General features: G+C 39.0%; 1 long non-coding RNA gene across 1 annotated transcript; it reads left to right on the top strand.

Moving 5' to 3' along the window:
• The first annotated feature begins 8,545 nt into the window (after positions 1-8,545).
• On the top strand, positions 8,546-26,306 carry LOC149985146 (uncharacterized). Its single transcript, XR_016487082.1, has 3 exons — positions 8,546-8,700; positions 24,055-24,127; positions 24,536-26,306. It is a non-coding gene; the product is annotated as an uncharacterized LOC149985146 (long non-coding RNA).
• The last annotated feature ends 1,169 nt before the right edge of the window (positions 26,307-27,475 follow it).

Below are 27,475 nucleotides of genomic sequence, written 5' to 3'. Positions count from 1 at the left end.
CTATAACTAGCCAAGCAAACGGCTCTGATATACGACTAATAAGATCATATACGTCACTTTATCTAGCAAGCCAGCCAGCTAACATTAGCTAGCTAACAGTACACTTTAACTTGAAATGTAACCACTTTGTCAAAATTAGAAAGTGTAATATCTGAAAATGTAGCTAGCTAGACTATCTTACCTGTACGTATTATAGATGGACGTGTCTCCTGTCACGGATGCCATGGTTGCCCTTCGTTTGAAGAAGTAATCCGGAGAAAGGTGTTTTCTCCATCTCCTTAGATATCATACTCGAATTCCACTGATTTCAAAACTCGGTCCTCCAGAAAGTGGAGTGCAACACTTTTGCAGTTTTACTACGCAACACTTTTTTTTTTATCTGCACATACTGACCAGCTCAAATAGACAGAAGCGTGCTATATGGCAGACCAATCCAAACTCATCTCTCAGCATGTCCAGCCCACTCATTATCTCAGCCTATCATGGCTAGAGGGAAAGTTGGTCACTTTTTCTGTGGCTCAACAAACTAGGCTCGTAATTTAAAAAGGAGGATCCGTCCCTATTTAATTTTTTTTTGCATAAAATAACATACCCAAATCTAACTGCCTGTAGCTCAGGCCCTGAAGCAAGGATATGCATATTCTTGATACCATTAAAAAGGAAACACTGAAGTTTGTGGAAATGTGAAAGGAATGTAGGAGATTATAACACATTAGATCTGGTAAATGATAATACAAATTATGCAAGAGAAAGGGCATAATGAATTAGTCTATCCCAGGCACAATTTAGACGTTGGCCATTAGATGGCAACACTGTGTGTGCAAAATTTTAGAGTGAGCTGGTGAAATCTTGCATATCTATTCAGATTGTTGTATCAAGACTGCCCAAATGTGCCTAATTGGTTTATTTATACATTTTCAAGTGCATAATTGTGCACTCTCCTCAAACAATAGCATGATATTCTTTCACTCTAATAGCTACTGTAAATTGGACAGTTAGATTAACAAGTTTAAGCTTTCTGCCCATATCAGATACGTCTATGTCCTGGGATGTTTGGGGGTTTCTTACAACCTCAAGCTAATCAAATTAGCCTATGTTATCTCAACCATCCCGTGGATGGGACACCAATCCTGAAGAAGGTTTTTTACAATTGCAGTGATAAAGTTCTACAAGGAATATGGTGTGGCTCCAAGGAAGAAGAGGTGCGGTGGTTGTTTCACCATTAAACGGGCGCTATCCTACGAGGACATTCAGCAAATCGTCCACTATGTCAACAACTTTGCCGATGTCCTACCAATGCCGCTGCCAGGTCGGATCCTGGATTTAAGAGGGTAGATATCCGGGTGCTACCAACATTTGATATCAAGTCAGTGTGGCGCAAGTACAAAACTGTGTTTTCCAAAATCTTGATACTTGTTTTACCTATGCCATTGTGCAATGCTTTTGCCCAATAAACAAACTGTAATCATGTCGTCTGATATTGATGTATTTCTGCTCCCAAACATTGACCTTGAGAAACCAATGACCGACCTCTGCTGGCACTGCCAGAAAAACAACAATGCCATCTAGCGCCACTCCAACCTGCCTGACTGTGTAAAGTATGCAAAGCTACAAAAACAGGAAGAACATCTTTGCAATGTAACAATGGGGTGGAGCATCTACCAGGAGGTGGTCACCAACTGCAAGATCAAAGCAAAAGAGCTGGCCACTGGACATGGCCCCAACCCACCCTCTAGTAGAGACATCACCATGCACACCCGTTTTGATTATGCACACCCAGTGAGTTATATTATTTGTTGTCAATACTATTATTATGTTGTGATTGGTAAATGACACACTGATTCAATGATGATCATTTACATTATTATCAGATTATTTGCAAATACATTTGTTGGTCTGATGTTACAGGTCCACAAACCCAGTGACCCTCTCCAGCCTGATCTGATGTACTTCTTGTTCCCCAGGAAGTGTGGAGTGTTTGGCATGTGCTCGGATGGAATTCCCCAACAGGTGAACTACCTCATTGACGAGGGACATTGGGGCAGCAATGGCTCTAATGCTGGGATCTCCTACCTCCACCATTTATTTTCGAAGTACGGTCTTGGGGAGAATTATGTCCCGTTACATTGTGACTGTTCTGGACAAAACACAAACAAGTACATGATGTGGTATGGTGGCCTGGTGCTGCATGGTGGGTCTCCATTACACAATCTCCCTCAACTTCCTGATCATTGGCCACAGCGTTTGGTCTGGACTGGTGTTTTGAGCTTTTTAAAAAGAAGTTCCATCGCTCACCAGTTTCATGCCTGGACGACATCCCTGAGGTTGTCAAATCCAGCACAGTGACTGGGGTCAACATTCCCCAGCTGTTTGGCTCAGAGTCTGTTGAGACCTTTGTGCCAACACAGGACTGGCAGAGCTTCCTCACAACCAACTACAAGCCACTGGCAGGTATCAAGCGTTGCAACCACCTCCTCTTCACCAGTGCTGAGCCTGGAGTTGTCCATGCCACAGAGTTTTTATTTTATTAAATATTTTATCAACTCTACTTCTTGAACCGCATTGTTGGTTAAGGGCTTGTAAGTAAGCATTTCACGGTAAGGAATGTGACAAATACAATTTGATTTGAGCAGTTTGTGTTGCAGCGTCCAGAGAGCACTATTGACTAGAGGTCGACCGATTATGATTTTTCAACGCCGATACCGATTATTGGAGGACCAAAAAAAGTCGAAACCGATTAATTGGCCGATTTAAAAAAATATATATTTATTTGTAATAATGACAAAGAAAGTAAAAGTGCAATATGTGCCATGTAAAAAAGCTAACGTTTAAGTTCCTTGCTCAGAACATGAGAATATATGAAAGCTGGTGGTTCCTTTTAACATGAGTCTTCAATATTCCCAGGTAAGAAGTTTTAGGTTGAGGTTATTATAGGAATAATAGGACTATTTCTCTCTCTACCATTTGTATTTCATATGCCATTGACTATTGGAAGTTCTTATAGGCACTTTAGTATTGCCAGTGTAACAGTATAGCTTCCGTCCCTCTCCTCGCCCCTACCTGGGCTCGAACCAGGAACGCATCGACAACAGCCACCCTCGAAGCATCGTTACCCATCGCTCCACAAAAGCCGAGCAGAGCAAGGGGAACAACTACTCCAAGTCTCAGAGCGAGTGACGTTTGAAACGCTATTAGCGTGCACCCCGCTAACTAGCTAGCCATTTCACATCGGTTACACCAGCCAAATCTCAGGAGTTGATAGGCTTGAAGTCAAAAACAATGCAATGCTTAAAGCATTGTGAAGAGCTGCTGGCAAACACATGAAAGTGCTGTTGAATGAATGCTTACAAGCCTGCTGCTGCCTACTTCTGCTCAGTTAGACTGCTCTATCAAATATCAAATCATAGACTTAATTATAACACACAGAAATATGAGCCTTAGGTCATTAATATGTTAAAATTCAGAAAGTATAATTTCGAAAATAAAACGTTTAATAGGTGGCATCCATAAGTCTAAATATTCCTCTTGCATTGCACAACCTTCAATGCCATGTCATAATTACGTAAAATTCTGGCAAATTAGTTCACAACGAGCCAGGCAGCCTAAACTGTTGCATGTACCCTGACTCTGCGTGCAATGAACGCAAGAGAATATACACAATTTCCCTAGTTTAACATTGCCTGCTAACATGAATTTATTTTAACTAAATATGCAGGTTTAAAAATATATATATGGTTAGTTAAATCATCCCCCATTTGGCAAAGTTGGCTGTCTTTGTTATGAAGAAATAGTCTTCACAGTTCACAATGAGCCAGGCAGCCCAAACTGCTGCATATACCCTGACTCTGTTGCACAGAACGCAAGAGAAGTGACACAATTTCCATAGGTAAAATAAATTAATGTTAGCAGGCAATATTAACTAAATATGCAGGTTTAAAATTGTATACTTGTATATTGATTTTAAGAAAGGTGTTGATGTTTATGGTTAGCTACACATTGGTGCAATGTATTCGCTTTTTCGCGAATGCGCTTGTTAAATCACCCGTTTGGCGAAGTAGGCTATGATTCAATGACAAATTAACAGGCACCGCATCGATTATATGCAACGCAGGACAAGCTAGATAAACTAGTAATATCATCAACCATGTGTAGTTAACTAGTGATTATGTTAAGATTGTTTTTTATAAGATATGTTTAATGCTAGCTAGCACCTTACCTTGGCTCCTTGCGGCACTCGCATAACAGGTAGTCAGCCTGCCACGCAGTCTCCTCGTGGAGTGCAATGTAATCGACCATGATCGGTGTCCAAAAATGGCGATTACCGATTGTTATGAAAACTTGAAATCGGCCCTAATTAATCAGCCCTAATTAAGCCATTCCGGTTAATAGGTCGACCTCTACTATTGACCCAGCATCATATCCAGCATATCCACAACAGAATCAGCCTGGAACACCAGTGGTACCTCTATGAAAAGATAAGGGACTTCTGTACAGAGGACACCAAGAACATCACCATATAGAAATACAGAAATCATCTCCATATGATGCACAGTACCAGTCAAAACTTTGGACACACCTACTCATTTAAGGGTTTTTCTTTTGTTTTTACTATTTTCTACATTTTAGAATAATAGTGAAGACATCAAATCCATGAAATAACACATATGGAATCTTGTAGTAACCAACAAAAAAAAAAGTGTTAAACAAATCAAAATATATTTTATATTTGAGAGTATTCAATGTGGCTACCCTTTGCCTTGACAGCTTTGCACACTCTTGGCATTCTGTCAACCAGCTTCATGAGGTAGTCACCTGGAATGAATTTCAATTAACAGGTGTACCTTGCTCAAAGTTAATTTGTGGAATTTCTTTCCTTCTTAATGCGTTTGAGTCAATCAGTTGTGTTGTGACAAGGTAGGGTTGGTATACAGAAGATAGTCCATATTATGACAAGAACAGCTCAAATAAGCAAAGAGAAACGACAGTCCATCATTACTTTAAGACATGAAGATAAGTCAATCTGGAAAATTTCAAGTGCAGTCGCAAAAACCATCAAGCGTTATGATTAAACTGTCTCTCATGAGAACTGCCACAGAAAAGGAAAACCCAGAGTTATGTAACGGCATATAGAAATACAGAACATTTCCAAGATGCGGCATGGTAAGTGTCCATGACGATTTTAATAACAAAAGCACTGAACACTATGAAATACAAAAACAATAAACGAATACGTGAAATAACAAAAGCGAAACAGTACCGTGTGGTGAAAAACACAGACACGGAAACAAACACCCACAAACCAACAGTGAAACCCAGGCTACCTAAGTATGATTATCAATCAGAGACAACTAACGACACCTGCCTCTGATTGAGAACCATACTAGGCCGAACACAGAAATAGAAAAACATATAAACACAAAACATAGTCTGCCCACCCCAACTCACGCCCTGACCATACTAAATAAAGACAAAACAAAGGAAAATAAAGGTCAGAACGTGACAAGTTATCTCTGCTGCAGGGGATAAGTTCATTATAGTTACCAGCCTCAGATATTGCAGCCCAAATAAATGCTTCACAGAGTTCAAGTAACAGACACATCTCAAAATCAACTGTTCAAAAGACACTGCGTGATTCAGGCCTTCATGGTCGAATTGCTGCAAGGAAACCACTACTAAAGGACACCAATAAGAAGAAGAGACTTGATTGGGCCAAGAAACAAGAGTAATGGACATTAGACCGGTGAAAATTTGTCCTAGCGCAACTCAATATTAGGAAGGTGTTCTGAATATTTTGTACACTTGGTGTATATCACTTTCCTTTAAGTGTTTTGATAAAAGAATGCAGTAGTTTATGTAAGTTTCCTTCCATAAAAGGTATTCAGTCATCCTTATTGTTCAATGTCTCTGGGTTCACCTTGAATTGTGTGGTCTTCCAGACTGTGGTCCGCAGCAGTCACCATAGAAAAATAACTGGGTGGGCATGCTAATGCAGAACTGGATGTTAGCAATATAAAGTTCAGAATTGTATCTAATTCGAACCTGTGACAGACATGAAATGTACCTTTTTATTTAACCTTTATTTAACCCTTTAGACCCCAATAGAATGATTAAATGCTGCTGTAGATGACTGAGAATTTTCAAGATAAAGCTAATTTTCTCACACATAAAAAAACAGACATAGCTCAAAAACAAATAACAAATGACAATTACAAGTTTACTTAGTTTTAAATAGCACAACCTCTTCTTTAATATGACACCACATTCATTTAAATAGGAATAACACTCATTTTGTCTTCCATTGTGTAAAGACACTCAATATCAAAAAACAATTAACACAACAACAAAAAACCCAGGAGTATTTCAATTGTAGTAAATTTTACTAAATTACTCACTTAAAATGTACCAAGTATAATATATTATACTTTGATGTTATTTACATATATATTAAAAAAATGTGATCAGAGGACAATATGCAGAATGTATATGATTGACAACGACGCTTACTTCTGTAACAATGTAAAAATGCAAACAACTATTCAGAGACCTTAAAAATGTAGGTAAGCTCTCTTATAAGATTTAGTACCGACCAGGCCTGACACAAAATGTAGAAATAGTAGCCTACTTTGACATCAATTAGATATTGATAGAAAATGTCACAATGTCAACTTTAGTGTTTGCATTTAGCCTACAAATGGAACTTCTGGATGCACAGCCCCATCCAGCAAAGTGGCACAGAACACGTAGAGCACCAAAAGGATGTTTGTACACATCTCCCACTCTTTGCCATGTGTCCACTCTGGATGCACACCACACACCTTCTCTTGTGCCCTTCAAACTTCACCAGCTTTCAAATGAGTTACAACTTGGTCCACACACCTTGGTGCCACACTCTTGGCTCCCCTCTTCCTGCCATTGTAGAAATATCATAAAGTGAATCCTCAAGTTGCATTTTGAATGCCTTCAGGGACCAGCACCTGCGGTTTCTGGTAATTGGCCTTTGCAGGATCCCCAACACAAAGTAAGCATTTATGATGGCAATGTTAAGCATCCCTCTAAACACATACTTCCACCTTTTTCTGTCTGTGCATCTGACATTGTAATAGCTCCTCAGTTGTTCAAGGTGGTCAACCCCGCTCATTTTCTTGTTGTAATCCACTACAAACTCTGGAACAGATATAAGTTCCTACCACTTTTAAAATCAACTCCAAAACTCCTGCCACTGTCACTTTAGGCTTGGGATGTGTGGTTCAAGTGTGAATGGTGGGACTTAGGGCAGACACAAGACATGGAAATGGAGGCTCCGCTATCGGGTGTGCTTTCCCTCTACTTCCTCCTCATGTTGCTCTCCCTCCACTCTATTCTCCCTCCTCTTCACTCTAGTCTTCCTCTCTCCCTCCTCTTCACTCTTCTCTTCCTCACTCCACTCCTCCCACCTCGCTCCAAATCTCTATCCCTCCAATCATCTCTAACTCCTATTCCTCCCTGCTTTTTGCTGCTGAGCCCTTACTCTCCACATCACTTTCTTCGTTTTCACTCACCTAGAGGATACAATTGTAGTCAGGGACATAATCTCTCTCTTCCGCTCTTTTTCTCAACCATACACATACTCTCTTCCTAATAAGGGGTTTCTATAATGAATTGTGTTATACAGTTACATGCCTCCCACCCACACTCTCTCTCTCTCTCGCTCTCTCCTCCAATCAACTCTTGCTTTCCTGCCTGACAAACTAACTACAGAGTTCACCAATATTAGCTGATTAGTTACAAAGCTGTGACAGTTTCAAAATGAATTGCATTGGTAGAGACAGGGCAAAACAAGCAACTTGTTAGCTGGCTATGTTAACAAATATCCAACTCAAAATATGAGCTCCACTGCGTGGGCATCTACTACCCTAATATGACAGCTAAGCTGTCAAATAATAGGAAACCGAGGCAATGTATAGCCTATGAATACCTGCACCTAGCAAACATGGAAAACCCTAACCTAAGTCCAACAGATAAACACACATTATTATAGCCTTCATTTCGGTGGCTAGTTAGCTGGTTATATGTATGGCTAGCTAGTGAAAGTGACAGCTGAGGTTGACGTTTCTTGAGCACTGCCCAAATTTACCACTGACAGACTAACTAGTTAACCAGCTAGGTCCATTTACATTGGTAGAAACAAGACAAAACAACTAACCAGATTTTTATACAGCTTAACACTGCAACTATTTCCATGAGAAATCATTCAAACTCTACCGCTGATGTGCTCGCCTGTACCAACCAAGTTATCATAACATGACAGAATTTGCTGTTCTGTGAGCTATTACCCAAGTTTCACAGCATCAAACAACAACACCAAACATATATCTGCTGTTTACTTATTTCACTCACCTTGACATCATCGCTTTTCAAAATGCAAGGACGTGTGCCAGTCTGTATTACCAACCAACATACAAGTAGATAAAGCCTCTTTCGCAGTGAAAAGTCATGTCTGCTTCGATGCTGTAATTTTGAGTAAAGTTGAAAAGTCAAATGACAGCATATCCTGTTTCTGGTTTCTCTTTGATGACAGCAGCCACACGAATACGACAACAAGTTGTTAGCAAGTTCATTCTGCAATACTGACACAGATATTATTGTTAGAAAAACAAGGCCGTTCGCGGCCGCTATAGTAATTTAAAGAAAGGCTGTTGACGGATACTATGGGTTAACCAGGTAAGACCCATTGAGGTTAAAAACCTATTTTGCTGGGGCGACATGGCAAGAAGGTAAAAGAGGGATATAGCAGCGTGTACAAAAAATATTTTAAAAAATACAAATACACACAAACGACAAAGTGTTTCAAGTTAAAGATACATTTGAAGATTAAAAACAACTGCAGCTATCAAAAACATTGTTGTCGATCAGAGGCTTAAAAACAGGCAAGGCTAACTCCCCTAACGTTAGTATATTTTGAAGCATGTTCCAGGATGAAGGTGCATTATGGGAAAAATATTATTTCCCCATCTCAGTTCAAGAACAGACAAGGACAGTAGCGACTGTGAACGAAGACTGTATTGAGTGATAGATCTGTTCAGTAAGGAAAAGAGCTACAAAGGGAGTTTCCCTATTAATGCTTTGTACACAAAGGTGTACCAGTGCTTTATACTCCTGGTGGAGTGAGTTCCATTGCACCATGACATACGGGATACCTAGTCAATTGTACAACTGAATGCATTCAACTGAAATGTGTCTAGCGCATTTAACCCAACCCCTCTGAGTGATCTAGCATTTGTGATATACCGTGGCAAGAAAAAGTATGTGAACCCTTTGGAATTACCTGGATTTCTGCATAAATTGGTCATAAAATTTGATCTGATCTTTGTCTAAGTCACAACAATAGACAAACACATTGTGCTTAAACTAATAACACACACATTATTGTATTTTTCTTGTCTATATTGAATACATAATTTAAACATTCACAGTGGAGGTTGGAAAATGCATGTGAAACCCTAGGCTAATGACTTCTCCAAAAGCTAATTGGAGGCAGGAGTCAGCTAACCCTGAGTCCAGTCAATGATACAAGATTGGAGATGTTGGTTAGAGCTGCCCTGCTTATAAAGAACACACAATTTGAGTTTGCTATTCACAAGAAGCATTGCCTGATGTGAACAATGCCTTGAAGAAAAGAGATCTCAAAAGATCTAAGATTAAGAATTGTTGACTTGCCTTGATGTTCATCAGTCCACAGTAAGACAAATTATCTATAAATGGAGAAAGTTCAGCACTGTTGCTACTCTCCCTAGGAGTGGCCGTCCTGCAAAGATGACTGCAAGAGCACAGTGCAGAATGCTCAATAAGGTTAAGAAGAATCCTAGAATGTCATCTAAAGACTTTACATAAATCCCTGGGACATGGTAACATCTCAGTTGACGACTCTACGATACGTAAAACACTAAACAAGAGAGGAAACCCCGGAAGCGAAGACACCCCGGAAGAAGCCATTGCTGTCCATAAAAAAACATTGCTGCACGTCTGAAGTACGCAAAAGAGCACCTGGATGTTCCACAGCGCTACTGGCAAAATATTCTGTGGACAGATGAAGCACACAACACTATGTGTGGAGAAAAAAAGGCACAGAACACCAACATCAAAACCTCATCTCCACTGTAAAGTATGGTGGAGCGAGCATCATGGTTTGGGGCTGCTTTGCTGCCTCAGGGCCTGGACAGCTTGCTGTCATCAACGGAAAAAATTATTCCCAAGTTTATCAAGACATTTTGCAGGAGAATGTAAGGCTATCTGTCCGCCAATTGAAGCTCAACAGAAGTTGGGTGTTGCAACAAGACAATGACAAAAAACACAGAAGTAAATAAACAACAGAATGGCTTCATCAGAAGAAAATAGGACTTCTGGAGTGACCCGGTCAGAGGCCTGACCTCAACCCGATTGAGATGCTGTGGCATGACCTCAAAAGAGCGGTTCACACCAGACATCCCAAGAATATTGCTGAACTGATAGTTTTGTAAAGAGGAATGGTCCAAAATTCCTCCTGACCATTGTGCAGGTCTGATCTACAACTACAGAAAATGTTTGGTTGAGGTTATTGCTGCAAAAAGGAGGGTCAACCAGTTATTAAATCCAAGGGTTCACATATTTTTCCCACCTCGCACTGTGAATGTTTACACAGTCTGTTCAATAAAGACATGGAAACATATAATTTGTTGTATTATTAGCTTAAGCAGACCGTGTTTGTCTATTGTTGTGACTTAGATGAAGATCAGATAACATTTTATGACAAATCTATGCAAATTCCAATTAATTCCAAAGGGTTGACATATTTTTCTTGCCACTGTATCTTAAAACCTCTTTTGGCTTCAGGGGCAGTATTAAGTAGCTTGGATGAAAAGGCGACCATTGTAAACAGCCAATTCCTCAGTCTCAGTTGCTAATACATGCATATTATTATTAGTATCGGATAGAAAACACTAAAGTTTCCACTGTCAAAATATTGTCTGTGAGTATAACAGAACTGATATTGCAGAATAAACCCTGAGGAAAATCAAAACAGGAAGTGGCTTCTATTTTGAAAACTCCATGCTCCATAGCCTCCCTTTGCTCCATTTAAATGGATATCAACCAGATTCCTTTTCCTATCGCTTCCTCAAGGTGTCAACAGTCTTCAGACATAGTTTCAGGCTTTTATTTTGAAAAATTAGCCTGAACAATAACATTGCGTCAAGTGGTCGCATGAGTTTGGCTCCCGCAACAAAGTTTGGACAGCCATTGCTTTTCCCTCTCCTACTGATAGACATTTGCGGTTGATACATAAATCGATTATATATTTTAAAAACAACCTGAGGATTGATTATAAAAAACGTTTGACATGTTTCTGTGGACATTATGGAAACTATTTGGAATTTGTCTGCGTTGTGACCTTTCTTTCCTGTGGATTTCTGAACATAACGCGCCAAACAAACAGAGGTATTTCGGATATAAAAATAATCTTTATGGAACAAAAGGAACATTTATTGTGTAACTGGGAGTCTCGTGAGTGAAAACATCTGCAAATCAAAGGTAAACGATTAATTTGATTATTTTTCTGATTTTCGTGACCAAGCTACCTGATGCTAAGTGTACTTAATGTTTTGTCGAGCGATCGATAAACTTACAAACGCTTGGATTGCTTTCGCTGTAAAGCACATTTTCAAAATCTGACACGACAGGTGGATTAACAAAAGGCTAAGCTGTGTTTTCCTATATTGCACTTGTGATTTCATGTATATAAATATTTTTAGTAATATTCATTGAATGTAGCGCTATGCAATTCAGCAGTTGTTGATGACAATTATCCCGTTAACAGGATTGCAGCCATAACAAGTTAAAGCACCATGAGCACCTGTATCCAGAGTTAAAGTACTTGCTGAGGCCAGCATATAGACAATATCACCATGATCCAGCACAGATAAAAACAAGTTATTTCTGATTGATATTGAAAAACAAGATTTGTTCTTAAAATAAAAACCCAATGTCATCTTAAGTTTCTTGGTCAAGTTATCATTGTGCTATTTAAAATTCAGCGTTTGATCTAACCAAATCCCAAGATACTTATATGAGGTGACATTTGCTGGCCTTGTTGAGTTAATTTAAAATTGTCAGTGTCTCCATGTCTACTTTCAGAGTAGAGAAAACCATACATTTAGTTTTCCTTGCATTAAGCACAAGTTTCAATTCGAAAAGTTGCTTTAGAACAGCATCAAAAGCCAACTGTTATTCCTGAAAAGTAATCTCAATATTAGATGCGCTAGAATAAGTAATTATGTCATCAGCACACATATGGAGATTTGAAGAGTCAACAGTCTTCCCTATATTATTTATATACAGTGTAAAAAGGATTGGACCAAAAACTGAGCCCTAGGGAACTCCTTTTGTAAGCCTTCGAAACTCCGATTTCATACCCTCCTGTGCTACACACTGTGTTGTGTCAGAAAGGTAGTTTTGGAACCAGTCCAATGCTTCAACACTTGAACCAACCTTTTTTAGTCAATACAACAGCAGGGCATGGTCAGCAGTGTCGAAGGCCTTCGTTAATTAATTAAGAACTTCGTAAACACAACTAAAGGACATAATGTCTATAAAAAGTATTTGTTAGACTGTTAGAATGTTGACGTGAACATGGAGTACCAGTACCGAATCGATGTGCAGGGTTATTGAGGTAGATGTAAATATAGGTAGGGGTAAAGTGACTAGGAAACAAGATAGATAAAACACTTGCAGCAGCGTACAGAATGTGATGAGTCAAAAGAGTTAGTGTAAAGAGGTTCAACGCAAATAGTATGTGTAGCAATTTGGTTAACGACAGTATATCACAAAAGTGAGTACACCCCTCATTTTTGTAAATATTTGAGTATATCTTTTCATGTGACAACACTGAAGAAATGACACTTTGCTACAATGTAAAGTAGTGAGTGTACAGCTTGTTAAACAGTGTAAATTTGCTGTCCCCTCAAATTACCTCAACACACAGCCAATAATGCCTAAACCGCTGGCAACAAAAGTGAGTACACCCCTAAGTGAAAATGTCCAAATTGGGGCCAATTAGCCATTTTCCCTCCCCGGTGTCATGTGACTCATTAGTGTTACAAGGTCTCAGGTGTATATACTGTACTCGATGTATATGTATATGTATATACTGTACTCGATATCATCTACTGTATCTTGCCTATGCTGCTCTGTACCATCACTCATTCATATATCCTTATGTACATATTCTTTATCCCCTTACACTGTGTATAAGACAGTCGTTTTGGAATTGTTAGTTAGATTACTTGTTGGTTATTACTGCATTGTCAGAACTAGAAGCACAAGCATTTCGCTACACTCGCATTAACATCTGCTAACCATGTGTATGTGACAAATCAAATTTGATTTGATTTGATTTGAATGGGGAGCAGGTGTGTTAAATTTGGTATCATCGCTCTCACACTCCCTCATACTGACTGGTCACTGGAAGTTCAACATGGCACCTCATGGCAAAGAACTGTCTGAGGATCTGAAAAAAAGAATTGTTGCACTACATAAAGATGTCCTGGGCTATAAGAAGATTGCCAAGACCCTGAAACTGAGCTGCAGCACGGTGGCCAAGACCATACAGCGGTTTAATAGTCAAATAAAATGTTAAGTTTGTCTGTGAGCAGGCATTCCTGCACAACCTTCACAAATGCAACTGGGATAGGAATGTGCTTATTCCATATATCGAGGAGGCATTGTCATATTTTCATTCATTTTTTCCATGTTTCATCTTCAATAAACCAGCCCTTCTCAAAAAGTACCGCGTAAGAGGTAGAGACAATCCCTGGTTTACAGAGGAATGATCTGATTTTTCCATAAACTAAATAAACAATTGGCCAAAACCAGAAAGGGTATCTCCCAGGCTGAATGGCAGTTATTCAGGTCACTAACAAAAATAGTGCACCTTGTTAATATGTTAATGCAAATCTAGCTTCAAATAAAAATCTACCAAAGCAAACCTGAATAACCTGACGAAATTATGGAAAACCATTAAGTCCATGAGTGCTAACACAAACTCCTCTGGTCTTCCACTGAAATTGACCTCAAATTCAATGGACATGACGGACAAGAAAAAAATGGTTGACATGTTTGATGAGCATTTTGCTAAGGCTGGGCATTTGAACTCCAACCTAACATCTCAAATGAGGCTGTGAATGAAACTGCCAGACTATGGTTCATCTATTTCATTTTACAGAGATTGAGCTTTCAAATCTATTGATATCAAGAAAGCAGCCGGCCCAGATTAATTGAATCCTTTTTTTTTTTAAATGGAGCAAATCATTGATGCCTCTCTCACTCATTTATTCAGTCTTATTGGCAAGTAATATGATTCCAAAAGTCTGGAAAGCAGCGTACATCACCCCTTTACAAAAGGGTGGAGATCCGTCCTAGTTAGATAAGTACCGTCCCATATCTAAACAGTCTGCATTGGCAAAAGTTTTGGAAAAGTGGTGAACTCACAGTTGAAAAACTTTCTTCATAATATCTCAGTTTTATCTAAATTGCAGTTGGGTTTTTAAAGCTAAGCATAGTACCATTACTGTGGTAACTAAGGTTGTAGGTGATATTCTAGATGCTCAGGACAAGAAACATAACTATGTTTCAATTGACTTAAAACCTGTTGTGCCTATAGGAACAAATACTTTTTATAGACATTTATGTTCTTTAGTTGTGTTTATGAACGTCTTAAGTAACATTAGAATTTGAAATGAAAATGATTTCAAGCTAACTGTAATAGCATTTTCATTAGTTTGTTACTATATGTAAAAAAAAAAAAAATTAAAATTAAAACACCACAATTCAATTGCTAAATCCATCACAAAGAAATCCATTAAAATGTTGTTTTGGCAGGTTTTAAGAAACATGACAATACAACAATATATTTCAAAATAACATAATAGCATATTTGAACTTGCTGCCACAAGTGATCATGTGTTGAATGCATGGAATAGCAGTTTTTCTTGGAAAAAGTGATATTTTAAATTAGCTCACCTCTTGAATTTTTGTTTGTTGACGAAGGTACTGTAAGTTTTTTAGGAACTGCAGAATCTACTCTCTGATACTATATAGGATGTTGTCACTAATCAGATTATTGTCAATTTAATCTTGTCTTTAGGCTAACGCTATTATACAGTGCATTCGGAAAGAATTCAGACCCTTGACTTTTTACACATTTTGTTATGTTACGGCCTTATTCTAAAATTGATTAAATCGTTTTTTCCCTCATCAATCTGAACACAATACCCCATAATGACAAGGCAAAAACAGGTTTAGAAATATTTGTACATTTATTAAAAATAAAAATAGGACATTTACACAAGTATTCAGACCCTTTTCTCAGTACTTTGTTGAAGCACCTTTGGCAGCGATTGCAGCCTCAACTCTTCTTGGTTATGACTCTACAAGTTCTGCACAAGTGTATTTGGGGAGTTTCTCCCATTCTTCTCTGCAGATCCTCTCAAGCTCTGTCAGGTTGGACGGGGGAGCATCGCTAAATGAGCACATTCAGAGACTTGTATCGAAGCCACTCCTGCCTTGTCTTGGCTGTGTGCTTAGGGTCGTTGTCCTGTTGGGAGGTGAACCTTCGCCCCAGTCTGAGGTCCTGAGCGCTCTGGAGCAGGTTTTCATCTAGGATCTCTCTGTACTTGGCTCCGTTTATCTTTCCTTCGATCCTGACTAGTCTCCCAGTCTTTGCCCTTGAAAAACATCCCCACAGCATGTTGTTTCCACAACCATGCTTCACCGTAGGGATGGAGTCAGGTTTCCTCCAGACATGACACTTGGCATTCAGGCCAAAGAGTTCAATCTTGGTTTCATCAGACCAGAGAATATTGTTAGTCTTGGTCTTGAGAGTCCTTTGTTTGCCTTTTGGTAAACTCCAAGTGGAGTTTTACTTAGAAGTGGCTTCCGTCTGGCCGCTCTACCGTAAAGGCCTGATTGGTGGAGTGCTGCAGAGATGGTTGTCCTTCTATAAGTTTCTCCGATCTCCACAGAGGAACTCTGGAGCCAGCAGAGCCAGCTCTAGGAAGAGCCTTAGTGGTTCCAAACTTCTTCCATTTAAGAATGACGAGGCCACTGTGTTCATGGGAACCTTCAATGCTGCAGACATTTTTTGGTACCCTTCCCTAGATCTGTGCCTTGACACAATCCTGTCTTGGAGCTCTACGGACAATTACTTCGACCTCATAGCTTGTTTTTTGCTCTGACATGCATTGTCAATTGTGGGACCTTACATAGACAGGTGTGACTCTTTCCAAATCATGTCCAGTCAATGTAATTTACCACAGGAGGACTTCAATCAAGTTGAAGAAACATCTAAACAATGGTAAATGGAAACAAGATGCACCTGAGATCAATTTCAAGTCTCATAGCAAAGGGTCTGAATGCCTATATAAATATGATATTTCAGATTTTTTTTAAACATTTGCAAACATTTAAAAAAAAATGTCATTATGGGGTATTGTGTGTAGATTGATAAGGAAAACAATATTATATCCATTTAAGAATAAGGCTGTAACGTAACAATATCTGGAAAAAGTCAAGGGGAATACTTTCTGAATTCACTTTATATTAAAGACAGAAATGCCGTTACTGAAGTCCGTTTGAGTTTTATCCAAAGCTGTGGACTTAGATTTGATATGATGTTATTGATCTCCATCTGTAAATGTAGAATCCCTGGATTCTCTGGCTGAACTACTCAGTTGTTGGGGGAAACATGAAATGCTGCTCATGAGCGATTTAAACTGGGAATGGTTATCTCCAAACTCTGTGGCCATAAGAGGACTAAATTGATAAATGCAGTCACAAGACCTATTTGTTTTATTTTATTTTACCTTTATTTAACTAGGCAAGTCAGTTAAGAACAAATTCTTATTTTCAATGATGGCCTAGGAACAGTGGGTTAACTGCCTGTTCAGGAGCAGAACAACAGATTTGTACCTTGTCAGCTCTGGGATTTGAACTTGCAACCTTTCAGTTGCTAGTCCAACACTCTAACCACTAGGCTACCTAATTCAAAAGACATCTGTAACTTATTCTGGCTAACAATTTATTTGACCTTTATTTAACCAGGTAGGCCTGATGAGATCAGGTTCTTATTTACAACTGCGACCTGGCCAAGATAAAGCAAAGCAGTGCGACACAAACAACAACACAGAGTTACACATGGAATAAAAAATCTACATAAATACTCGACCGTTGGTATTTTCCCTAATGATTTAAGCTATAACTGTGCAGTTGCTTGCATTAGAAGCACTAAAAGTGCCCCTAAATTAAGCACTGAATATTATTATTTTTTAAATATTTTATCTTAGTCCAGAATTTTTCCAGGTCCTTTATCCTTCGTCTGCGCTTATGCCCTCTTCAATTCAAACCACATGTTTTCAAAGGGGTTCAAGTCCGGAGTCTGAGACTTGATTTTACGGTCAATTAACCTTTTCTTTGTGGATTTGTATACAGTGCCTTGCGAAAGTATTCGGCCCCCTTGAACTTTGCGACCTTTTGCCACATTTCAGGCTTCAAACATAAAGATATAAAACTGTATTTTTTTTGTGAAGAATCAACAACAAGTGGGACACAATCATGAAGTGGAACGACATTTATTGGATATTTCAAACTTTTTTAACAAATCAAAAACTGAAAAATTGGGCGTGCAAAATTATTCAGCCCCTTTACTTTCAGTGCAGCAAACTCTCTCCAGAAGTTCAGTGAGGATCTCTGAATGATCCAATGTTGACCTAAATGACTAATGATGATAAATACAATCCACCTGTGTGGAGGAATTTCTACCCATCTTTAATCCTTACTGTTACTAGTAGCTATGGTATTTAATCACTTATCTATGCCTTTCTATATTTAATTTTACCTTCTATGTGCGTGTATTTCTATGAATCTGCTATTTACCGTTACTTAGTTACTTTAGTTGCTTTTCTGTCTGACTATGTGTGTGTCTATTTAATGATAATCAGTATGTATTTCTCCTTTCTGGAAACCTCATCTATAGATGACTTTTGATTGGACATTACATTTCACCCGTATACAATTATAAGCTCATTATAAACTATTGTTCCTTGGGACTTTCAACTTTAATATCTCATATCACATTACTCTAGAATAGGCTTCCCTCTCCTCCCCTAGATATTAATTTCTTTCAGAATTGAATAGGTTCAATCATTATGTTCGCCTAGAGTTACCCTGCCTTCTCACCAAGCCTCATTTATTATTTAGGTATGTCTTTTGAATTAATGGTTATCCTATTTGTACAGAACGAACGTCCCATCTAACAATACGTACTATATCCCTTCTTAACACCCTTCTGGCTTGCAAACCCAGGATTTATTAAGTTTTAGTTTAGTTTTGGTAGTGCACCTTACCACGAGTCATTTCAGACTCGTTTCCTTCCTTCCTATCTATTTTGGTTACACACAAAGTAGAAACCCATTGTATTTGTTCAAAATATTCAAGCAACTATTCTTGATTAAATCCAAACTTCTTTAGCACATTCAATCAAAAATATCTTAAATAATTCCTCCCAAATTCGAGAATAAAGACTATTTACCTTCGTCCTGTAGATTGGGAAAAGCAATGCCGGTTCGATTCCGTCACGTTCTCTGCCGCCCGTAGATCTGTATACCGGCCTGTTATTATTAAACCTCAGCCTGAGGCCAGGTCTTTAAATAACGAGTCCAGACTCGTCCGTGCACGGTTTTCGGCTTTTCCCTTCGGACGACAGAGAAGTTTGTGGAATCCGGCTCGAAGGACCAATTGTTAGTGTAATTGAATTATGCCAATGTGCTTTCATCAATTGAAAGCCTTTAATCTATTTTATGAGAATTTCTAAGATTTCTTGTTTGCATAAAATAGACGCAGACCAGTCTTTCAATAATAGGTAATATAATTTATTCTCAGAGCGCGCTCCCACTTAATCACGAGCAACAGTTTATATACAGATCATGACGTCATTTCATTGCTTTAACAGAATCCCCTTACTCTCGACCAGGACAAAGTGAGGTGAAAAGTTCATTCTAACTTACTAACACAATCCCAGATAACTTTTGACCCCTCAACATTATCGATCACCACTGAACTGACAGTTCTGATTAACAGAAAACATAGGAATGCACTCACTGCCTTATCTAAAAACCCCAGAGCTAAGTTTCTGTAGGTTCAACGTTAGGTTAACGACCTTATTTGTTTACACAGTCCCCAACCCATTTGTTTCTTCCTAGTTCCTAGGAATGGTGTTCATTAACTTTAATTACTCCTTGTCCGTGTCACACAATCCCTTCTTATGAACTCATATTGTTAATCAGATATAATAAAACAGAGTATTACTTAGTATTATTTTACTTAGTTACAGTTCCATTTAAAATTACTTGTATGGTCATTTAATCATAATTTCCCCAACAGTAATAACGGAGCTGTTAAATAAACATCAAAACCTCCGAAAACCAAAGTATACAAAATATCAAATAGAAGGTGCAAAACCCGTCACACACCAGAATTAACAATAAACACCTACATACAACAAACAATCACAGACAAGGACATGAGGGGAAACAGGGGGTTAAATACACATGTAATTGATGGGATTGGAACCAGGTGTGTATGAAGACAAGACAAAACCAATGGAAAATGAAAAATGGATCAATGATGGCTAGAAGGTCGGTGACATCGACCACCGAACACTGCCCGAACAAGGAGAGGGACTGACTTCGGCGGAAGTCGTGACACTTTTTTTTACTCAAAGGACATAAGGAAGTGTATTTGCTGAGGCATTAATAATGCGAACACATTTATTGTCAAATGTTACACAGCATCAGTGAGATTCATAACTATGATCTTCTGTTCTCTATCCATCGAATTACTCCACTGTGCTAGAAGGATGGATTTCAAACAGGCCCCTTTTTAAAGGAAACAAACACTCATTAAGATCAGGTTTGGCCAATTAGTGGGAGCGGCCAACACACCTGAATAAACTTAACAAGGTAGAGCGAGTTTTGTTGATGCTGAGAACGGGATGTATACGTTTTAAAATAGCATTCTCTCAAAGTTATTAAAGTTTTCTTGTGGTATTTGTGGAAATTTTTCCTCATTTTGTGAATGAGTGGACCCTGCCGTGTCACAGAGCTTTTTCATGCGCACGACCGAGAGAGTGCCTTTCTTGTTTACCTTTTATATTGACGACGTTATTGTTCGGTTGAAACATTATCGATTATTTAGGCTAAAACAACCTGGGAATTGAATATTAACATTGTTTGACATGTTTCTATGAACTTTACGGATACAATTTGAATTTTTTGTCTGCCTGTTGTGGTTGCGTTTGAGCCTGTGGCTTACTGAAGAAAACGCACAAACAAAAGGTTTTTGGATATAAAGAGAGACTTTATCGAGCAAAAGGAACATTTATTGAATAAATGAATGTATTCTGAGTGCAACCATATGAAGATCATCAAAGGTAAATGTTTAATTTTCTCTCTATTTCTGACTTGTGTAACTCTTCTACTTGGCTTGTTACTGTTTGTAATGATTTGTCTGCTGGGCGATGTTCTCAAATAATCGTAAAGCATTTTTAAAATCTGACACTGTGGTTGGATTCATAAGAAGTTCATCTTTAACTTCTTGATACTACCCATCCCGCATGCGTAATCATAGCCACAAACAAATTAGCATAACGCAGCGGACAGAAATCTTCCTAGAAAATGTTCCTATTCATGAAAATCACAAATGAAATATATTGAGACACAGCTTAGCCTTTTGTTAATCACACTGTCATCTCAGATTTTCAAAATATGCTTTACAGCCAACGCTAGACAAGCATTTGTGTAAGTTTATCATGGCATACTGCTATGCTAGGCTCTGCTACCAGCAGGCAATATTTTCACGAAAATTAGAAAAGCAATCAACTTAAATCATTTACCTTTGAAGAACTTTGGATGTTTTCACTCAGGAGACTTCCAGTTAGATAGCAATTGTTCCTTTTTTCCAAAAATATTATTTTTGTGGGCGAAATAGCTTCGTTTGTTCTTCACGTTTAGCTGAGAAATTGACCGGAAAATGCAGTCTCTACAATACCAAACATTTTTCCAAATTAGCTCCATAATATCGACAGAAACATGGCAAATGTTGTTTAGAACCAATCCTCAAGGTGTTTTTCACATATCTATTCGATAAAATATCCACCGGGACAATTGGTTTCTCATAAGAAGCGATTGGAAAAATGGCTACTTGTGTACTTTACGCAAGATTTTCTGCGGGAGCCATCATGTGACCACTTGCTCAATGTGGTCCCTTACGGCTATTCTTCAACATAAATGCGTAAAAAGACGTCACAATGCTGTAGGTGGAGAATACGTAGAAAGCATAAGCTCATTCGTAGCCCATTCACAGCCATATAAGGAGTCATTGGCATGCAGGGCTTTCAAAAAATGGGGCACTTCCTGATGGGATTTTTATCTGGGTTTCGCCTGTAACATCAGTTCTGTTGCACTCACAGACAATATCTTTGCAGTTTTGGAAACGTCAGAGTGTTTTCTATCCAAAGCTGTCAATTATATGCATAGTTGAGCATCTTGTCGTGACAAAATATCCCGTTTTTATCCAAAAATTAAAACACTGCCCCCTAGTTATATGTTTAATAGTTGAATTTTTATGAGTATTTCTGTATTTGAATTTGGCACTCTGCAATCTTACTGGATTTTGGCCAGGTGGAACGCTAGCCTACAGAGGTTAAACGGCTTGGAAAATTCCAGAAAATGATGTCATGGCTTTAGAGCTTCTGATAGGCTAACTGACATTGTTTGAGTCAATTGGAGGTGTACCTGTGGATGTATTTCAAGGCCTACCTTTAAACTCAGTGCCTCTTTGCTTGACATCAATGGAACATTTAAAAAAAATCAGCCAAGACCTCAGAAAGAAAATTGAGAAAGATGATTCTCTGGTCTGATGAAACCAAGATTGAACTCTTTGGCCTGAATGCCAAGTGTCACATCTGGAGGAAACCTGGCACCATCCCTACAGTGAAGCATGGTGGTTGCAGCATCATGCTTTGGGGATGTTTTTCAGTGGCAGGGACTGGGAGTCTAGTCAGGATCGAGGGAAAGATGAACAGAGCAAAGTACAGAGAGAACCTGGATGAAAACATGCTCCAGAGCGCTCAGGACCTCTGTCTGGGTTGAATGTTCACCTTCCAACAGGACAATGACCCTAAATGCACTGTCAAGACAACTCAGGCGTGGCTTTGGGACAAGTCTCTGAATGTCCTTGAGTGGCCCAGTCAGTGCCCGGACATGAACCTGATCGATCATCTCTTGAGACCTGAAAATAGTTGTGCAGCAACGATCCCCATCCAACCTGACAGTGCTTGAGAGGATCTGCGGCGAAGAATGGGAGAAACTCCCTAAATACAGGTGTGCCAAGCTTGTCGCGTCATACCCAAGAAGACTCAAGGCTGTAATCGCTGCCAAAGGTGCTTCAACAAAGTACTGAGTAAAGGGTCTGAATACTTATGTAAATGTGAATTTCACACCATATTACATTTTTCCTAACCCATCAGCCCTGGGTCCACAGGAACTTCTGGTTATGATCACTACTGCCTATGATGTCTGACCTAATGTAGCAGGTGTAAAAGAAATGAGCAGGATGGACATGTAGGCAGGCAATGGATTATGTTCATTGTAGTAAATTACCAAGTTTTCTGCACTAAACCTTTGGAAACTACAACTCCATACTACATAGCACAGTTTGGGCTTGATCTGATTTATGACTCGAGAAACTGTGCAATGTGTGCATTGAACTCACTGAAAAAACAACTATGAAATGTAATTCAAATAATTGAATTGACATTTCAGTTAATCGCTCAGCCCTAATTCAGAGCGAATGAGTGGATCTTTTTTCTGTCTTTGAAGGTAATTAGCTTTTGTCGTGATGTGACTACCATTAATGTGATGACTGTTATTTTATCAAATCAATTAACTGTTTAAATTAGAAGGCCAGCATCCCAGAGTCGTCTTTTCACTGTTGACGTTGAGACTGGTGTTTTGCGGATACTGCTTAATGAAGCTGCCAGTTGAGGACTTGTGAGGCGTCTGTTTCTCAAACTAGCAACTCTCATAGAACAGACACAGTTACAACGAGCTGCCCTTGAGAGACCCATTTCACACCCTATACTGCCAACACAGTCATCCCACACTGTGGGTTCTTGCCATAACTCCTCTCCAACCCAGAGAAGGCAGACAGATTGCACAGTTAAGTAATGAAAGTGAGGTTTCCATGTTAAATCTATTGTGGATTTATTCTCTGTAACTAACATGTTGACGTGTGTTTTAGAAACAAAATGGACCCATGAGACCAAACTCCTGGTGGGATAATTCAGAGTAGTTACAATCTCCAGTCATTAAGAAAAATATGAAGTGTGGAGGAAAGTAGCCATAGAAATGGCTTCAAAATGACACTTTCACTCAGCAGATGCCTGTGATGGAAAATACAGTGCTTGATTAAAATGTAGTTTGGAAAAGTTAAACATATTTCAAACAGGTACAAAAACATACATTGTGTCTGACGCTGTCTTTGATTCAAGAATATAAAAAACTAATTGAAGACAGGGACCGGGGTCATCCCTTGGGAGTACTATGGACCTTCGGAGGATCTGTTGGCCAATGATCCATGTGTGGAACCGGTGCACACAGTTTATTGGTCCTCTGTAACTCACTTGGAAAAGCATGGCACTTACAAAGTCAGGATAATGGGTTTGATTCCCAGGACCATCCATTCGTAAAAATTTATGTAAACATAGCTGTCAGTCGCTTTGGATAAAAGTGTCTGCTAAATGGCTCATGTTATTATTAATTTACAGGTGAAAATACATGCAATGTGGTAAATGTATAAAGCTAGCATAGCAGTGAAATATTCAGGGAAGCATTAGTGAAGTTATTATAAAAAATATAATGCTGGTATCACAGGTTGTGATGGCATAATATAATCAATGATATAATCAATAAAATATCCCCACTCTCCAAGGATCCTCAAAAGACTGCACCACTCCAGCAAAGCCTCTTGCAGCCTAGGACAAGTGGAAAAGGCCAAGGAATAGGTATGTACTGGAGGCACTGCAATGATTCCAGGACCATGCTCAGGAGCAGAGGACACAACTAACCTCACTTATGGAGGTTCAGAAGGCAACATTAAACATAGCCAAAGAACAATTACATTTTTAAATATGTTGTTTCAACATTTAAATTACAGCAATGATTTTATTTTTTGTCAACTATTTATTTTTCTATATTGAAACCTGACATTTATTAAGCACAACAAATGTTTATTTTAATGTGTACATTCTTCTGTTAACTACAAATATTTTGGCCAAAAATAAATACAATAAAGTCTAAGTAATTGTCCACAATATATTTTGGGCATGTAATCTGAAAGTGCATACAAATCAACATATATAAATCTGTCAAAAAAATCTATAAAGCATGATCATTCCTCTTTCTCTGTGCAGGTACATTGATCTCAGCCTCTTCATCATTGCCATCCTGAGGGACCTGAGCAGCAGCCTCATAGTCTTCAGTGCCCTCATTCCTCAACAGGAGGTTGTGGAGGACACATGCCCGACCACACATTCTACCAAATGCAGAGCCAAGACCAGGAATAGTAACACAGTTGCTCTCTTGTGATGTGCTTATTGGTGCAGCACATGTAAACACAATGTAGAGCTAATCTACCGAATCATGTCCTGCGCATATGTTACGTCTCTGCTTCATATTTCTGAACAGTTGAAATAAAAACCCAATAGCGATTTGAGCGAACATTCACAAAAAGTATAATTATATTTTTGGGCTAATTTAGGATGTAGGTTACAACCTTCTCTGTCTGTTGTAACTGCAAGACACAGTCTACACATTGCATTGGGGCAAAATAATCTATAAGCATTTCATGAACAATACAATAATAATAAAACATCAACATTTGGTGAGGCAGATTCAGAAAAGACTATATGACTCTAATGGCTCTAATGTTTTTAGTAGGAATTTTTTAGGTCCCCTGTGCTATTTCATGTCTGCATTGAGCAGTTTGGTTAAGTATGATTGGGGGGAGCAAATCTGCAGGGATTTGGCAAATGTCAGGCAGATCTGCTCTCCAGGGACAGGATTCCCAGGGTTTTGAGGGCATCCTGTTAGCTATTACGACCTGCTCAGAATGATTTGACAGGCTCTCTTCTGGACACGCTCCAGCTGAGCAGACAAGGTTTGTTTGAGGCCAGCATGCCAGGCTGGGACAGCATACTCTAGTACTGGTCTTACATAGCTGACATAGATGGGCAATACGTCCGCTGTGGTGTCAAAGAAGTGCTTAATGCGCTTGGGAAGGAACAGCTTCCTGCTGGCACATGTGGTCATGATTCCAACCTGGCTGCTCCTGCTGTACAGTTTGACCCATCACTCTGATCTTGGGTGTCTCTGATGACGATGTTGTAAGGGGAGATACATTTTTGGAGAAGGTGACATGCATAATTACACGTCATTGTGTAATCATCTTGTCATTGAAGAGCATGTCATTGTTAGCGGTCCAGGTGCTTAACACATCCAGTTGTCTCTGCATTGATGATAGTTGATGCAGTTCCGGAATTAACTCAAATTTCTTAAGGTTAGGCATTAACTCCGAATGGTAAGCTCAGGTTTGAGATAGGCTTAAAAGATGAGATCACAGCAAAGTCTTTGGCACACGAATGACTCCCACCACGTTCTTTACATTCTCCATGCCATCTTCTCTTGATGCCAATACTTGGAGTTTGCCATCTTTAGCCTAGGGACATTGTCAGTGTAGTAGTTCTTCTTTTTTGTGTTTTGTTTTGGTAGAATTTTAGTCAATGTTTTCCTAGTTTCCATGAAAAATCTGCTGTGGCAATTTACCCTACACATTTTAGGAATGGAAAACTCATGTTGGTGTAGTTACTTTATCATAACAACTTTTGCAAAAAAATCTAAAGACCTCTTTTTGCTTTGTCATTTTTAAGGGGTATTGTGTGTGTAGATTGATGAGGGAAAACATTTACTTAATCCATTTTAGACTAAGGTTGTAAGGTGAATGTGGAAAAGGGGAAGAGGTCTGAAAACTTTCCAAATGCACTGTATTTCCACATGATTGGATTAATACTGTGAACTTGTGAAAATTATGATGATGTACTTTTGGTGTAAGAGCTGCATGAAAAGTCTGCCTGAAATTTCATCTAGTTTGGCTGGGTGGGGTTTTTGAATAAATTGATAGACCAATAGCAGCAGTTATCAGGTTACACACCCGTCCATTAGGCTTATCCAATTACACCCCTCAGACTACTCACAGATAGTCCTATCAAAATTATTGCTTGAGAAATTGCAAAAACAGCTGTATTGGACCTTTAAGAAATCCAGCACTGAAGCGTTAAGTTCAGCCAGCCCAGCCTCACATCCAATTCGCGCATATATGTACAAAATGTATTTCAGCAGATTTTGTGCGTTTTTGTGCATTTTTGTGTGGTTCAATTTGTTCGAAAATACACAAATTTATGTGCTTCTTAATTTGTGCGAAAAGACACACATTTAACCAGTAGGCTACACACAAGCCTTTGCAACAACCATATACACGACTATAACTTACCCTAACCTTAACCATTCTACTAACTATACCTAACCCTAACTCCAACTGGACCTAACCCTAACCCCCACCCTACAGACAGACGACTCTTTAACTCAACCAATGGGTCAATCTACAAGTGGGCAACCATGGGGCCCACAAATTTGGCCGGCCGCGCCCGGACCCCTACGGCCTACGCGCATATGCGGACCTAGACATCATGACCACACCACTCGATATGGACACATGGCAACCAACCGAGGACCAAACCTGCATAAGGTGCGCAACTCAAGGGATTTTGCCTGATCCTACATCGAGTTTAAGAACAAAAATTAAATATAAACTATCGCGTCTATATGGTTGTTGAAAAGGCTTGTGTGTAGCCTACTGGTTAAATTTGTGTCTTTTTGCACAAATCAATGTGTCTTTTCGCACGAATTAAGAAACACATAAATTTGTCTTTTCTCACGAATTAAGCCAGAAAAACGCACAAAATTTGCTGAAATGCATTTTGTACATATATGCACGAATTGATTGTGAGACTGTGTTGGTTCAGCAAGTTGTTTCAATTGACCCTACAAGTGCATTGCAACGAACAAGCAAAACTTTGCAGGTACCACTGTGTTAATGCTGTTTTCCTTGAAACGATACTACTGGGAGATTACACTGAGAGTCATGTTAAAATGAAAATGAAAAGAACACCGGAGTAAATAGCAGACCAGCTGATCTGACATTGTTATGGTGTCAATTCGGCTTGATACTAGACTGGGGAAATGGTAATTGTCTGCGCTCAATACTCCCAAGGCAATTAAGTAACATCAAATCTAGG

This window comes from Oncorhynchus mykiss, chromosome 2 (assembly GCF_057628025.1).
Source record: "Oncorhynchus mykiss isolate SJ-2025 chromosome 2, ASM5762802v1, whole genome shotgun sequence".
Classification (NCBI taxonomy): domain Eukaryota; kingdom Metazoa; phylum Chordata; class Actinopteri; order Salmoniformes; family Salmonidae; genus Oncorhynchus; species Oncorhynchus mykiss.
Note: the sequence above shows the minus strand (reverse complement) of the source record. Positions and strands in the feature narration are given on the sequence as shown.